Raw genomic sequence first — 15,480 nt, forward strand, 5'->3', positions numbered from 1 at the left:
TCGCTTTCATAACTCTTCCCACATCTTCCAGTCATCCTTCAGTAAAAACGTCTGCAGGGTCCACTGTGTCAGCTAAACGACCCAGTTCCACTGTGGTTTTTCATAGACACCCCGTCCTCCTTTCAGCTGGGTTGGCTGCTTGCCAAGCCCACTGCAGACATCAGCTCTGACTTCCTTCCGATTTTCTTCTAAACTGTGTGTCCAGCCTACAGGGGCGCATGACTCTGTCTTTCCTGATGGGAGGCATAGCACTGACAGCTGTCAATGTGCACGGGTCACTCTAGTCCTACCTGGATGGAACCCCCTCCACCCGGCCCACAGTGACCACCGGGGCTTCCTTCACCCTCATGCTGTAATTCCGCTGTGTCTGCTGCACCGGGGTTGTCCTCACTCTTGGTTTACATCCCCATTTTGATGGGGTACATCATCCAGGACATTCTTGAGAAAAAGCACAAGGAAAGCAATATTGTTTGAGATCTTGCATGTCAGAAAATGCAGAAAAGGACTTTTTTCCATCCTCTTGGTGCTTGAGAGATTGACTTGATATATACTTTTAGACCAGAAATAATGTCCTTTGGAATTTTGAGGGCACTGCACCCTGATATGCTCATTTTCAGGACTGCTAAGTCTAGAGCCATTGTGATATTTGTAGGTGACCAGCGGTGGATGTTGCTCGTTTTATGTTTGGAATTTTGTACGATCCAGTTTTACCCTAGTGTTGTAAGTTTTCATAATGAAATTCCTGGGTATGGATGTATTTTTGTCTACTATAGTAGAGATTCGAGGGGTCATTTCAATCTGGTGAATCATAACCATCTGTTCTAGAGTGTTTTGTGTATGTGTGTGTGTGTTTAGTGAGCTCTTCCTTCATCTTCTCTGTTGTCTCATGAAAATTCATCATTTAAAGGCTAGCCCTCTGACTTTCTTCTCCCATTTTCTACCTCTTTGTCTTTTTGTTCTATTTTATGGGCAGTCTGGCCAACTTTATCATCCAAACCTGTTGTTTCTAAGGTTTTTCATTGTTGCTGTCCTTGTTTAGTGTGTCCCTTTCCTTGTTTCATACTTATGGTATCCTACCTTCTCTCTGTGAAGATTTTAATGGCACTGTTTTCTTTTACTTCATTTTGGGTTGAGTTTGATCTCCTTGAATTCACTAATACCTCAGATATTTCTTCTCGTACTGAAGTGTTGGCTCTCACAAGGATGACCAGAACTTCTCGGCATATGGCCAGTGTCTCTCAGCTTGACCTTCTCTGTGGGTCGGTCTTTTCCTGGGGAACCTCTGAGGTTAGTTGTTGTTCAGTTGCTCCATCATGTCTGACTCTTTGCACCCCCATGGATTGCAGCAGGCCAGGCTTCCCTGTCCTTCACCATCTCCTGGAGCTTGCTCAAACTCATGTCCCTTGAGTCAGTGATGCCATCCAACCATCTCATCCTCTGTCATCCCCTTCTCCTCCTGCCTTCAATCTTTCCCAGCATCAGGGTCTTTCCAGCTCTTTGCATCAGGTGAACAAAGTATTGGAGCTTCAGCTTCATCATCAGTCCTTCCGATGAATATTCAGGATTGATTTCCTTTAGGATTGACTAGTTTGATCTCATTGCAGTCCAAGAGACTCTCAAGAGTCTTCTCCAGCACCACAGTTCGAAAGCATCAGTTCTTCGGCACTCAGCCTTCTTTATGGTTCAACTCTCACTTCCATCCATGACTACTGAAAAACCCATAGCTTTGACTCTATGGACTTTTGTGCTTTTTAGCTGTCTAGGTTTGTCATTGCTTTTCTTCCCAGGAGCAAGAATATTTTATTTTCCTGGCTGTAGTCACTGTCTGCAGTGATTTTGGAGCCCAAGAAAATAAAGTCTGTCACTTACCTTCAACTCTTTCTTCTTGAGTCAGTCAGAGTCCTCAGAGGGAACTTCTCCAGACTCTTACCTGGAGGTGAGATCCTGCTGCCATTGTGACGGTGGCCAGTTGGTAGTGGTTCTCTACATCTGGGCTGTATATGGTCACCTGACACCCACCCCCAAGGTCCCCTCACTCGAAGCCCTGCAGCCAGTATCCTGTGGGAAAAGAAGCAGAATCAGGCAGACTGCACACCACTTTCCTCATCTCAGTTACTTTGCAGGTTCTGGCAGGTCCTGACTGGTCCAAGATGTAAGTGTTGTTGCTTCTCAGCTTTTCCCAGCCTTAGCCAGCATTTCTCTCTGGTGTCAGCTTGCCAGCTACCCAGCTTGCCCATCTGCCTTCCTACTTTCAAAATTATGTGGCTGCTGCCTCTTCTCTTTCTATTATGGGTTTATGTCTTTTTAAAAAGCATCTCATCACTATACTTTTAATGAGATTTTCAGAGAAGTCAAGATTAGATGTGTGTGTTCATTCTACTGTCTTAACCCAGAAAGGAACTTCTGTCTTGTGTGTGTATGCGTGTGCATTTATTATTGTATATGAAAATCAGATTTGGAAATTGATGCTAGGCCATACCAACAGCAAAATTGTCAGGTCCAGTCAAAGGCCAATTGTATTTTCTCTTTACTGTGAAAGTCTTCTACAGAGCTGAAGATATATACAGTCATTTTCATGATGTATATAGCCATACTTTTCAGAATTTGGTAGTCACAGGATAATCTAGATCTAACTGTTTTTAGGCAGGAAAAAGAAAGTAAGTTGCATCTTCTCTACTAGTGTATTTGAATGTATCTCTTCATTTCTACTGTGGGTATTACAACTTTATTTTTGGTCCCAAATTTTCCCCTCCACATAGAGATTGTCATAACACCAAAAAATACAACAAACATCAAGACAACTAAATTATGTATTCTCTATCAATATATAATCTTCAATTGTGCTAGCAGCATTTGCATCTACTTTGGTAAAAATATATAGGAAAATCCAGTTACCTGTTCCAAATATTAAAATTAGTTTTTTGACTATAATATTGCTTTATAGGTCAAGGATAGTTTATTTTTAAACCAATATATGTCAATGGCAACAGATATGAATACTGGGACTTCTTTCAATAAAAGCAACTTTTTTCAAATTTTTTCTTAATACTATACAGCCTAGAAAAAAATTTCATGAGAATATGTTCACAAATGGAACAATTTCCTGATAGCATTATATTGTATTTCTATCAGAATTCAGTGAGATGATGTCCTAATTCTTAATAAAATCTCACTTCTCAGCTATTTACTCCAAATCTCCTAAGATTCAGAATGGAGTGAAGTCAGTCAAAGGATTGAAATCTCCCAGTTTTTCCCTACGACACTAACACTGTATAGCACTGGGTTAAAAGTCACATTTGGAAAAGCATAAGAAAGTGAGGGTCCAAAGGCGCCATATGAATGCTCAGTGTGTGTCTGTAATAGACTGCCATTCCATTCCCAGAGATTGCTCTTGAAGAAGAAAGTGAGTCAGGATGGGCTCCTTTGTTATGTGAATACAGAGGATGTGCTCTTGCTTGTTGTATTGGCCCTAAGATTCTTCTATTATTTACTGATTGTAAATTTATGACTCAGGAATTTACAGTGCACCAACAGGTTGCATTTCAACCTAAAATAAAAGCTCAGTATACAGTATTTATTCAACAGATATTTCCTGAGTTCTACTATAAAGAAGTTATTCATTCTTTTACTTTAAACTTACTTTACCTCAAATATTTTTGTGGATCACTGGGAGAAAATCCTATTTTAAAATCCTATAGCAATTAAATGCTATGAGGAAAACTTGGATTTTTTTGTTTTTCACAGTAGGCTCTCGAAAGTGTATCTAGTCATGAGAGATCATCAAAAAAACTGATTAGCTAAACTTTGTGATCAGTCAGAGTTCAGAGTTGAAGGTATCACTCACCCTGACTGGTCCCCTCAGTAAATACTAGATTGCTTAACCCTGTCCTTCACCCCAGGCTCTTGAGATAACCAGAGAACAAGATTACACTCTAGGCTTCCCAGGTGGCATCAGTGGTAAAGAGCATGCTTGCCAATGCAGGAGATGTTAGAGACACAGGTTCTATCCCTGGGAAGGGAAGATCCCTGGAGGAGGGCATGGGAATCCACTGGAGGGAATCCACTCCAGTATTCTTGCATGGAGAATCCTGTGGACAGAGGAACCTGGCAGGCTACGGTCCATGGGATCACATGGAGTCAGATACAACTGAAGCAATTTAGCACAGGAAAATAGATAATGAACACAAACTAGTAATTGTTCAGTATGTCAGAAGGTGACAAGTGCTGTTGGGGGGGGTCGGGGGGGAGGTGACTGAGGAGCTACAGGTGAGTGGAGGGGGTAGCAGGAAGCCTTGGGTAAGGTGGTCCGAGTGGTCCTCCTGGAGACATGAGGCTAAACAGAGGCCTCGGGAGTGGGGGAGCTCCCAGGCCATCTGAAGGGAGCATCCTCAAAGGGAGTCCAGGGTGTGAAGTGCAGGGAGAAACCCCAGGTCTGGATAAAGCTCTCCTGGAGGGAGCTGATGGGAAGGTGGGGAGATGCTTTGGACTTTTAGCCTGGAAAAAATCGGGAGATTGGTGCACAGGGAGACGTGATCTCAATTTTCAAAGGACTGCTTTACCTGTAATTACTCTGTGTCTTGACAAGTCATTTAACCTTTTGGATGTCAACCTGAAAAAATAAAAACAAACAAACAGGAAAACAAAAGGGATCAAACAATTGCAATTTGGGTACATGTATTCAGGTATGTCCCCCTTCATGGATCATAGCCTTGTGGCAGTGAAGGGTCTTCTATAACTCAATGCAGCTGTGATCCATGCTATCAGGAGGTACCCAAGACTGAGGGTCATAGTGAAGAGTTCTGACAAAACGTAGTCCACTGGAGTAGAGAATGGCAAACTACTCCAGCATTCTTGCTGCGAGAACCCCATGGGCAGGATTAAAAGGCAAAAGGAAATGACACTGGAAGAGGAGCCCCCTCAGGTAGGAAGCTGTCCAGCACGCTACTGGAGGGCAGTTACTAATTGCTCCAGAATGAAGTGGCTGAGCCAAAGCAGAAGTGACACTCAGATATGCATGTGTCTGGTGGTGAAATCAAAGTCCAATGCTGTAAAGGACAATACTGCATAGGAACCTGGAATGTTAGGTCCATGAATCAAGGTAAATTGGACATGGTTAAGCAGGAGATGGCAAGATTGAACATCAACATCTTAGAAATCAGTGAACTGAAATGAACAGGAATGGGTGAATTTAATTCAGATGACCACTATATCTACTACTGTGGGCAAGAAGCCCTTAGAAGACATGGAGTAGCCCTCATATTAACATAAGAATCTGAAATGGAGTCCTTGGGTGCAGTCTCAAAAACAGACAGAATGACTGTGGTTTGCTTCCAAGGCAAACCATTCAACATCACAGTAATCCAAGTCTACTTCCCAACCACTGATGCTGATGAAGTTGAAGGTAACAGGTTCTATGAAGAACTACAAGACCTTCTAGAACTAACACACACACACAAATGTCCTTTTCATCATAGGAGTCTGGACTGTGAAAGTAGGAAGTCAAGCAATACCTGGAGTAATAGGCAAATTTGGCCTTGGAGTACAAAATGAAACAGAGCAAAAGCTAACAAAATTTTGTCAAGAGAACACACTGGTCATAGCAAATACCCTTTTTCAACAACACAAGAGATGACTCTGCACGTTAACCTCACAAAATGGTCAGTAATGAAATCAGATTGGTTATATTCTTTGCAGCCAAAGATGGAGAAGCTCTATTCAGTCAGCAAAAACAAGACCTGGAGCTGACTACAGCTGAGATCATGAGTTCCGTATTGCAAAATTCAGCCTTAAATTGAAGAAAGTAGGGAAAACCACTAGGCCATTCAGGTGTGACCTCAATCAAATTCCTTATGATTATACAGTGGAAGTGATGAATAGATTCAAGAGATTAGATCTGATAGAGAGAGTGCCTGAAGAAATATGGATGGAGGCTCATAACATTGTATTAGAGACAGTGACCAAAACCATCCCAACCGAAATGCAAAATGCTAAAGTGGCTGTCTGAGGATCTTTAGAAAGAGCTGAGGAAAGAAAAGTGAAAGGCAGGGGAGAAAGGGAAAGATACACCCAACTGAATGCAGAGTCCAGAGAACAGCAAGGAAGATAAGAAGGCCTTCTTAATTGAGCAACACAAAGAAATAGAGGGACAAAATAGAATGGGAAAGACTAGAGATCTCTTCAAGAAGAGAAGGGAACATTTCATACAAGCATGGGCACAATAAAAGACAGAAGTGGTAAGGACCGAATAGAAGCAGAAGAGATTAAGAAGGGTTGGCAAGAGTACACAGAAGAATTATACAAAAATGGTCTTAATGACCAGGATAACCACAATGGTGTGGCCACTCACCTAGACCCAGACATCCTGGAGTGTGAAGTCAAGTGGGCCTTAGGCAGCATTGCTACAGACAAAGTTAGTGGAGGTGATGGAATTCCAACTGAGTTATTTCAAATCCTAAAAGATGATGCTGTTAAATTGCTTCACTCATTGCGTCAGCAAATTTGGAAAACTCAGCAGTGGCCACAGAACTGGGAAAGATCAGTTTTCATTCTAATCCCAAAGAAGGGCAATGCCAGAGAATGCTCAAACTGCCACACAGTTGTGTTCATTTCACACGCTAGCAAGGTTCTGCTCAAAATCCTTCAAGCCAGGCTTCAACAATAGGTGAACTGAGAACTTCCAGATGCACAAACTGGGTTTAGAAAAGGCAGAGGAACCAGAGATCAAATTGCCAACATTCACTGGATCATAGAGAAAGCAAGAGAGTTCCAGAAAAGCATCTCTTTCTGCTTCATTGACTCCTCGAAAGACTTTGACTTTGTGAATCATGACAAACTGAGGAAAATTATTAAAAAGATGGGAATATCAGATCATCTTACTTGTCTCCTGAGAAACCTGTATGCAGGTCAAGAGGCAATAATTAGAACCAGACATGGAACTGACTGGTTCCAAATCAGGAAAGGAGTATGTCAAGGCTGTATGTTGTCCCCCTGCTTATTTAACTTATATGCAGAGTAAATCATGCCAAATGCCAGGTTAAATGAATCACAAGCTGGAATCAGGATTGCCAGGAGAAATATCAACAACCTCAGATATGGAGATGATACCATTCTAATGGCAGAAATTGAAGAGAAATTAAAGAACCTCTTGATAAGGGTGAAAGAGCAGAGTGGGAAAGCTGGCTTAAAACTCCACATTCAAAAAACTATGATCATGGTATCTGGTCCCATCACTTCATGGCAAATATAAGGGGAAAAGTGGAAGCAGTGACAGATTTTATTTTCCTGGGCTCCAAAATCACTGCGGATGGTGACTGCAGCCATAAATTTTTTAAAAAGATTGCTCCTTGAAAAGAAAATTATAACAAACTTAGACAGCATATTAAAAAGCAGAGACACCAGTTTGACAACAAAGATCCGTACAGTCAAATCTATGGTTTTTCCAGTAGTCATATATGGATGTGAGAGTTGGACCATAATGAAGGCTGAGTGCCAAACAATTAATTCTTTTGAATTGTGGTTCTGGAGAAGACTCTTGAGAGTCCCTTGGACTGCAAGGAGATCCAACCAATCCATTCTAAAGGAAATCAACCCTGAATATTCATTGGAAGGACTGATGCTGATGCTGAAGCTCCAGTACTTTGGCCACTTGATGTGAAAAATGGATTCATTGAAAAAGACTGTGATGCTCGGAAAGACTGAGGCAAAAGGAGAAGGGGGCAGCAGAGGATGAGATGGTTGGATGGCATCGCCAGTTCAATGGACATGGATTTGAGTAAACTTTGGGAAATAGTGAAGGATGGAGAAGCCTGCCATCCTGCAGTCCATGGGATAGCAAAGAGTCAGACATGGCTTAACAACTGAGCAACAGCAAAATTTGGGTAGAAACACAGATAATACCCTGTCTGCAGAAGACCTTATGAAATCGGGATTTTTAATGAAAAGGGAAAAATAGAAGAAAGACAAAAAGGTAGGTTGTTTTTAAGAAGAGTCACTTGGTGCTTACAGGCGAAACTAGGTTTGAACTCCACTGAATAGTCGGGCAAAACCGTCCCAAGATAAACATTCATTTTCATAAGTCCCCTCAACGGGTGGTCTTCTCATCCTTGCTGACTTCTTGGGATGCTGGCAGTTCAGCCCAGTTCACCAGGTCAGAAAACAGGACGCGAGGCAGTCCCCAAGAATGGCTGCTCCAGCCCCGTTTTAAAGGTCCCTCCTACGTCACTCCTCACAGGGAGCTGTAGCTCCTGCATCTCTAAAATGAACACAGTATATCCAATCAGTGTGGTATCTTAAAGTACAGCTCATCTTTGTGCTCCACCCCACACACAAGGACCCAACAAATGATAGGCCTAAGTCCAGTCCTAAATTCCTACATCCAGACTTTATTGGAGTCAAAAGGAAATGCTTCCCTCACAAAGCAGACATGTCCCTGAGTGTTCTGGGGGCAGCAGGGACCTAGATGAGAAGATACAGGAACAATGGATATGTGGGGTGAAGAGTGTGGTCCCTGCCCTCACAGCTCACTGTCTGCAAAGGAAAGGGGCTCGTTAACAACAGTATAACAAGAAATACAAGAGTATGTACCCAGAATAGGAGATAAGGCAGAGTCAACCTTGGGGGTCAGGCTACATTTCCCGGATGTCGAAGACTCTTGAAAGGCTCGTAGTTGGAAAACTGGATCTGAGGTTTCAAACTCTGCCCTTCTGCCCTCATTCTCTTTGCTTCGGATAACTCAAATTAAATAGGAATTGCTCGACTGCAAACAGGCTTCCCAGGTGGAGCTAGTTGTAAAGAACCTGCCTGCCAGTGTAGGAGACGTAGGAGACTCCGCTTCAACCCCTGGGCCGGGAAGATCCCCTGGAGGAGGGCATAGCAACCCACTCCAGTATTCTTGCCCGGAGAATCCCATGGACAGAGGAGCCTGGTGGGCTACAGTCCACAGGGTCACAAAGAGTCTAAGATGACTGAAGTGGCTAAGCAAACTGCAAAATCAAATTCTAGTTTTTAACATGCTGAAATGTTAGTGATCTATTATAAGTATCCTGACGTTCTTCTCTTTCTTCTCATTTCGGGACGCTCCTTGCTTTTCCTGTGCTCTCTGTATAGAGTCATCTTTCCACTGCAAATTGAGCATCCACAGATTGCTAGCCAAGAAAGAAAAAAAAGGAAAGGAGAGTGGGCCGTGCAGAGGGTGGCCCTGGGGAGAGCAGCCACAGGTAATAATGCTCAGACAGTGCCTTGAGGAACTGTGTGTCATCTGGTGTGGCCGCAGCATGAGACGAAACTCCCTATAATAAGATGAGGCTGAGTGAGGGCTTTCAAGCTATCAAAACAAAGCTTCCCCTCTCCATGGCAACCAGCAATTCAACTTCTAATCTGTGCTGAGGATTTGACTTTGACGTTGAACATCAGTTGATGCAAAGGAAAAGATCCTAGAAGGGAAGAGGCCAACATTTAATAGGATTTGCCTGAGTGTTAGAGCTATAAACAAATGTTTCTCATTCTGCATGATTTAATTTAAAATTCAAATTTTTGAAGTTTCTGGAGTAAGCATGTATTACTGTCATAATGAGAGAAAAACAAAAACTATTTGAAAAGGCAAAAGTCTAGAACAAAACATATATCATCTGGAGGTTTTTTGTTTTTTGTCTTTTCTGGGTTTCTTATTGGCATCTTGAGGACCTAGCAGCACCCAGTAGAGAACAGAAGAAATGTCCCCGCCAAGCACATAGCAAAATAAAATTGTGCCTTGGGCGTCAGGGCCCAGGTGATTATTCTAAACTCTCGCAGGATTAGAGGAGATGCCTGTGAACTAGCACATGCCTAAAGTGGAGACTCTAGGATGATATTTAAGGTGTTGGGAAGTGATAGTGGGAAAAGGTAATCAAAAGACAAGTAGCAAGGAAGGAACCCTTGGAAAATCTATCATAATTCGTACCAGGTTGTAATAAATTAGTTTTCACCACTGTTGATAGTGAGTATTTTAATGCTTGTTCCTTATAGAGCAGTGGCATAGAATCATTATGTGGTCCACTTAAATTTCTGAAATGTATCGTGAACTTGTAACCCTCACAATTTTACTATGAGAAACTTGTTACACTAGTGATTTCCTGTAAGTTCCACAACTTGGGAAGATTTTGTTTTCTTCATTCTGATTGTTTTCCTATTTTTCAAATACTCTTCAAAAACCATATATTATGTTTGTGATGGAAAAAAATCTTTAAATTCCATAAAGAACTTTAAAAGTGCTGTACATCACCTCTAATCTCATGCCCTGACACAGCTAATTTCATTTTTACATGTTCACTTATGGCTTGTTTTCTTTATATATATCAGTGCCCAGAGTAATCGTCAACAAGAGGATTTGGGCTCATATTTTAATTTTACTAAGCATGTAAGTATACTTTCATACTATCATTTACTATTCATAATTATCATCATCATGGTCAAATATTATAATTTATGGATTCCTATTTGGGACATTGAAATTTATGTAACTACCTCGCTACAATAGGCAATAATGCAGTCAACATTTTTCAGTTCAGTTCAGTTGCTCAGTCAGTCACATCCAACTCTTTGCGACCCCATGGACTGCAGCACGCCAGGCCTCCCTGTCCATCACCAACTCCCGGAGTTTACTCAAACTCATGTCCATTGAGTTGGTGATGCCATCCAGCCATCTCATCCTCTGTCATTATTACATTAAGCTATCTTTATTTTGTATGACTTTATTTATTTCTGGATGCCCTGGTTCTTCATCACTGCTTCTCTCTGGTTGTGGTGAGTGGGGACCGTCTCACTGCAGCAGCTTCTCTTGCTGTGAAGCACAGGCTTCAGTAGCTGCAGCTTGTGGGCTCAGTCGTTGCGGCTCCCGGGCCCTAGCGCACTGGCTCAATAGTTCTGGCACCTGGGCTAAGTTGCTCTGACGCATGTGGGATCTTCCCGGATCAGGGATCAAACCCATGTCTCCTGAATTGAATTGGCAGGTGGATTCTTTACCACGGAGCCACCAGGGAAGCCCTATCTTTATTTTCTTTTTGAAATTATCTTCTGAAGATCATTTCTCTGATAATAAATTGTAATAAATTATAAGATTGCTGATTTTAACTTTTTTAAACTCTTTGTTGCTGTGAAATTTTGTTCTGACTTACATTGTCACTAGCAACATCAAAGAGTACCAGTGTCACCTCAGTTTTGTTAGTGTTCGTTGTTCTTTTCCTATTCGATAGATATAAGTCCATACCTTCAAATAACTGTATTTTTTTATTTCTAATTAGGTCGAAAAGTTTTCTGTCATTTTTTGATACTGGTGGTCTTTCTTTACTGACATATTTGTATGTTTATATTTTGGGTTGTGATCCGTTCAATTAGGTCTCCTTATACTTTATAAATATTAAGCTTTTTTATAGCTTCCAACTTTTTCCTGATCAGCACTTTCCTTTGCTTTATAATTGACCATTTCAGGTAGTAACATTTTCTGCGTTCATGACTAAGGCTGTCCGCTGTCTCCTTTATAATTTCTCCGAATCACCAAACATCAAGCCCTTATCATTTCCTGCACTGATGAAACAAATATTTTCTGTTAGATTTTGACAGTTTGGTCTTATTTTGGTCTCTGGACATAATATAGCTCCTTGTATGTGAAACTGTAATGACTGCCTTGAAAGAGAACAGGGTCATGGCCTACAGAGCAGGCCTCAAGGGCTGAAGGGTGGAAAACAGTGGCTAGAATTTGGAACTCGGAGACCTCCAGGCTGGACAAAAAGATGGTGAAACTTGTTCCCAAGTCACCAGTTTGTAAGGGATTTCTTTTTCTGTTTTTCATGATGTGATCATTTCCTGTTGCCTTGGGAAGCACCCATATTGTCTCAATTGTGTGAAATACACTAGTAGTGCAAGGAGAGACACGGGGGTGAGTCTGAGTCTGATGGTGACTAGTCACATGCCTAGACTCCAGCTGGGGGTCACGGAGGGCACCATTCTCCACATCCAGTCACACAGGTTCCTTGATGAGCTTTTATAAACTCTCTGAGGCCTGGGTTCCAGCCTGTCCTGGTATTGAGATTTTTTTTAAACATTCCCCATATGAGTCTAAGGTGCAGCCAAGCTTGAAAACCATTGTACTCATTTCATCAGACAATGTAAAAGAAATCTAATCTGTAAGAGCAGAAGACCAAGAGAAAGAACTAGAAACTCCCAGTTCTTTTTTTCACAAACACCTGCCTCTTGATGGCAACATTTATGGTGGGACCGGAAAAAATGGTGTTTGGATGTAGCAGAAGTTTCCAGAATGCTCTCTTTATGCCTCTCTCTCTTCATCTGTAAGGTCCAAATGGTTCTGTCCAAAAACTAAGGAATACAGTTTCCAAAATATGGGGGAACAGAGTATTTGAAAGTAGATCTTGAACCTGCTAATTAATAGGAGACGGAACAGCTGCGAGAGACAGAAGGTTATGTTTCCAGCTTCTTCTCCTCCCAGCACAGATGGGACGTGCAGGGGGCAGGCCTTCAAGACATGGGAGGCTCAGTCACCGGTAGCACGGCATGGGGGGCACCTCACTGTGCTGGCACATGGCCCTTAAGGACAGGGGTTTTCAGATCTGCTCAGGTGAGCTCCTGTTCCCATGACCACATTCCCCAAACGTCAGGGCAGGGGAACAGCGGTGTCATCAAGTGACTCTGATCCAGTCGTGGCTAGAAGCCCAGCGCCCCACATCCAGGGCCTCAGAGGTCAGGCAGGGTTTTCATCCTCTAGGAATCATGACAAAGACATTTAATGTGTTATAAGCCTCACTCGAAAGAATATGGACATCTCGAGATACTTATGAGTCAGAATGATGGCATTCCTCCCATTTTTGTGGCTTCGAAATAAGGGAGAATTTTTTCTAACTCAGCCCCTGCTTCTTCAACACATGCCAGTAAAGATTATTTCCTATTAGTCTGTTCTGACCAAACTTGCAAAAAGAAAAACTTTTTTTTTTTTTAAAGATCAAGAGCTTAATTTATACCTTGAATAATCAAGTTGTAAGTGGTGTGATGAAATTCCCTAATGAGATGCCTTGGATTCAGTGATGCCCACCCTCTGCCCAGCCTGTTCCTAATCAAGACAGAGAGACACGGAAGGTCTTACCGGGTGCAGGATGGGGGTGGAGAAGGCTGTCTCATCATTGTCAGAGATGGTCCCGGTTCCGCTTGCATTCAGCGAAAACCTTATAGTCTCACTCTCTTTACATCTTTACTTATTGTGACAGCACCTACCTGCTTTAAAAGTTTTCCATTAACCTCATAATAATGAAAGGACCCTGACTTTTATGCTGTTTGACTCTCTGGGGGCTTCCCTGGTGGCTCAGTTGGTAAAAACTCTCTGTCTGCAATGCCGAAGACTTGCAAAGATCTTTATTCCAAATAAGGTCATATTCTAATGTTCTGAGTGGACATTGGGAGCAAGACACTCCACCCACTACCCCCAATTAAGAGCAGGTTGGGATCAAACTGAAAGAAGAAATGTGGAAAATTCCTGGAAGTATGTTGTTTAATCTCAGGCATGAAGTTTGTGTGCTAAAAGGGCTGTGGTTATGTGGGTTAATAGGTCAACCAAGCAAACGGGGCCAGCTGCCCTTGAGGTGTCAGTGAGTCAGAACCAGCCATCGACACAGAGTCGATGGGTGCCTTCTCATTAGAAGGGTGGCCCTTTTCCATGGAGAGATGCTGAGGGTCCCCCAGCCAGTGGGACAGGCTGTGCCCCCGAGCTCTCCGGAACTTCAGGCTGCCTCCGCTGCCCCCTGTGTGTGTCCTGACACTGCTGACGCAATGCAGAGGGCAAGAGTTGGACCATAAAGAAGGCTGAGCACCAAAGGATTGATGCTTTCAAACTGTGGTGCTGGAAAAGGCTCCTGAGAGTCCCTTGGACAGCAAGGAGGTCAAACCAGTCCATCCTAAAGGAAATCAACCCTGAATATTCATTGGAAGGACTGTTGCTGAAACTGAAGCTCTAATACTCTGGCCACAAGATTGGAAGAACTGACTCATTGGAAAAGACCCTGATGCTGGGAAAGTTTGAAGGCATGAGGAGAAGGGGATGACAGAGGATGAGATGGTTGGATTGCATCACCGACTGGACGGACGTGAGTTTGATCTGACTTCGGGAGTTGGTGATGGACAGGGAGGCCTATTGTGCTGGAGTCCATGGGGTCAACAAAGAGTCAGATGCGACTTAAAGACTGAACAACAGCAGCTCCACTGACCACTGCTGAGGCCTCGAATGAGGCACGTACCTTCTTGGAGCCTTGATTTCAGTATCTAAAAATCAGGCTTATCATCACCAACTTGTCCAGTTGCTGTAAATAAGAAAACTGACACGTGCAGAAGTTTTGTCTAAGTGCCTGGCATACGTTTCAGCAAGTGATTGTTATGATGATCATTATTGTGAGGTCATGGTTCGGAAGAAGCTTGGGGGCCAGAAGGCCAGAGGGCCCATGAGCAAGCTGTGAAGACTCATCTGTATCTTTTCCCCCTACTCCGCTCCTGGCACACAATAAACCGAGTAAACACACAGTGAATCATTGAATTGAGTGATGCACCAGCTGAGTTCCAGATGTGAGCACCGCTCCAATAAATGGGCCTCTTACAGTCATTCAGGACTCACAGCCTGACCAGGACAGCCCGTTTCAAAGTCTCCTTCTTCTATGATGTAGCAGACGATCACTGAGCAGAGCAGGTGACAGAAAGCAGTTTTAGTCCCTGGTGGTGGTGATCAGTCACTAAGTCGTGCCTGACTCTTTCCCTGTCTTTCACAGCCTCCCGGAGCTTGCTCAAACTCATGTGCATTAAGTCAGTGATGCCATCCAACCATCTCATCCTCTGTCACTCCCTTCTCCTGCCTTCAATTTTTCCCAGCATCAGGGGCTTTTCAAATGAGTTGGCTCTTCGCATCAGGTGGCCAAAGTATTGGAGCTTCAACTTCAGCATCAGTCCTTCCAATGAATATTCAGGGTTGATTTCCTTTTGGATTGACTGGTTTGATCTTGCTGTTCAAGGGACTATTCTTTATTAATTTTATAAGCCCTGACTAATTGGTGTTTATTGTAACCCCACTTCCTTTTCCAAACTTTGCAATTAAACCGAAAGTTGTTTTGCCCAGTTTCTGAGACATGGACTTTCTTATCCCGTCTGAGAACCTGCTCTCAGCTTCAGCCATGCTGTCATCAGCAAGCTCTGTCCTGAGCTGCCCATGTCGAGTAACTGACAGGGAGACAGTGTTCTTGAAGCCAGACGCTCGGCACCCTCGTTCAGGGTGTGGGGCTCCTGAGGTCACGATGTCGGTTCAACCTCCGTCTAGTTGCCAGTTCATTAAATATCCAAAACCTGCCTTCCTAACTCCTAACAGCTGCTTTTTAAACTCTGGCTATTAGCTTCAAAAGAACTGAGCAAAAGAGCAATGTGGATAAGCACAAATCCATCACCACTGATGGGAAGAAAGGA

The 15,480-nt window shown here is 43.0% G+C and overlaps 1 protein-coding gene across 3 annotated transcripts in view; it reads left to right on the forward strand.

Annotated features, from left to right (window-relative positions):
* Positions 1-15,480, forward strand: part of KCNQ5 (potassium voltage-gated channel subfamily Q member 5) — a 612,868-nt gene that overhangs the window by 568,526 nt on the left and 28,862 nt on the right. The window lies entirely within an intron of this gene.

The sequence above is a fragment of the Moschus berezovskii genome, chromosome 10 (genome assembly GCF_049115385.1).
Source record: "Moschus berezovskii isolate FMDL1 chromosome 10, NW_MosBer_1.0, whole genome shotgun sequence".
Taxonomy (NCBI): Eukaryota; Metazoa; Chordata; class Mammalia; order Artiodactyla; family Moschidae; genus Moschus; species Moschus berezovskii.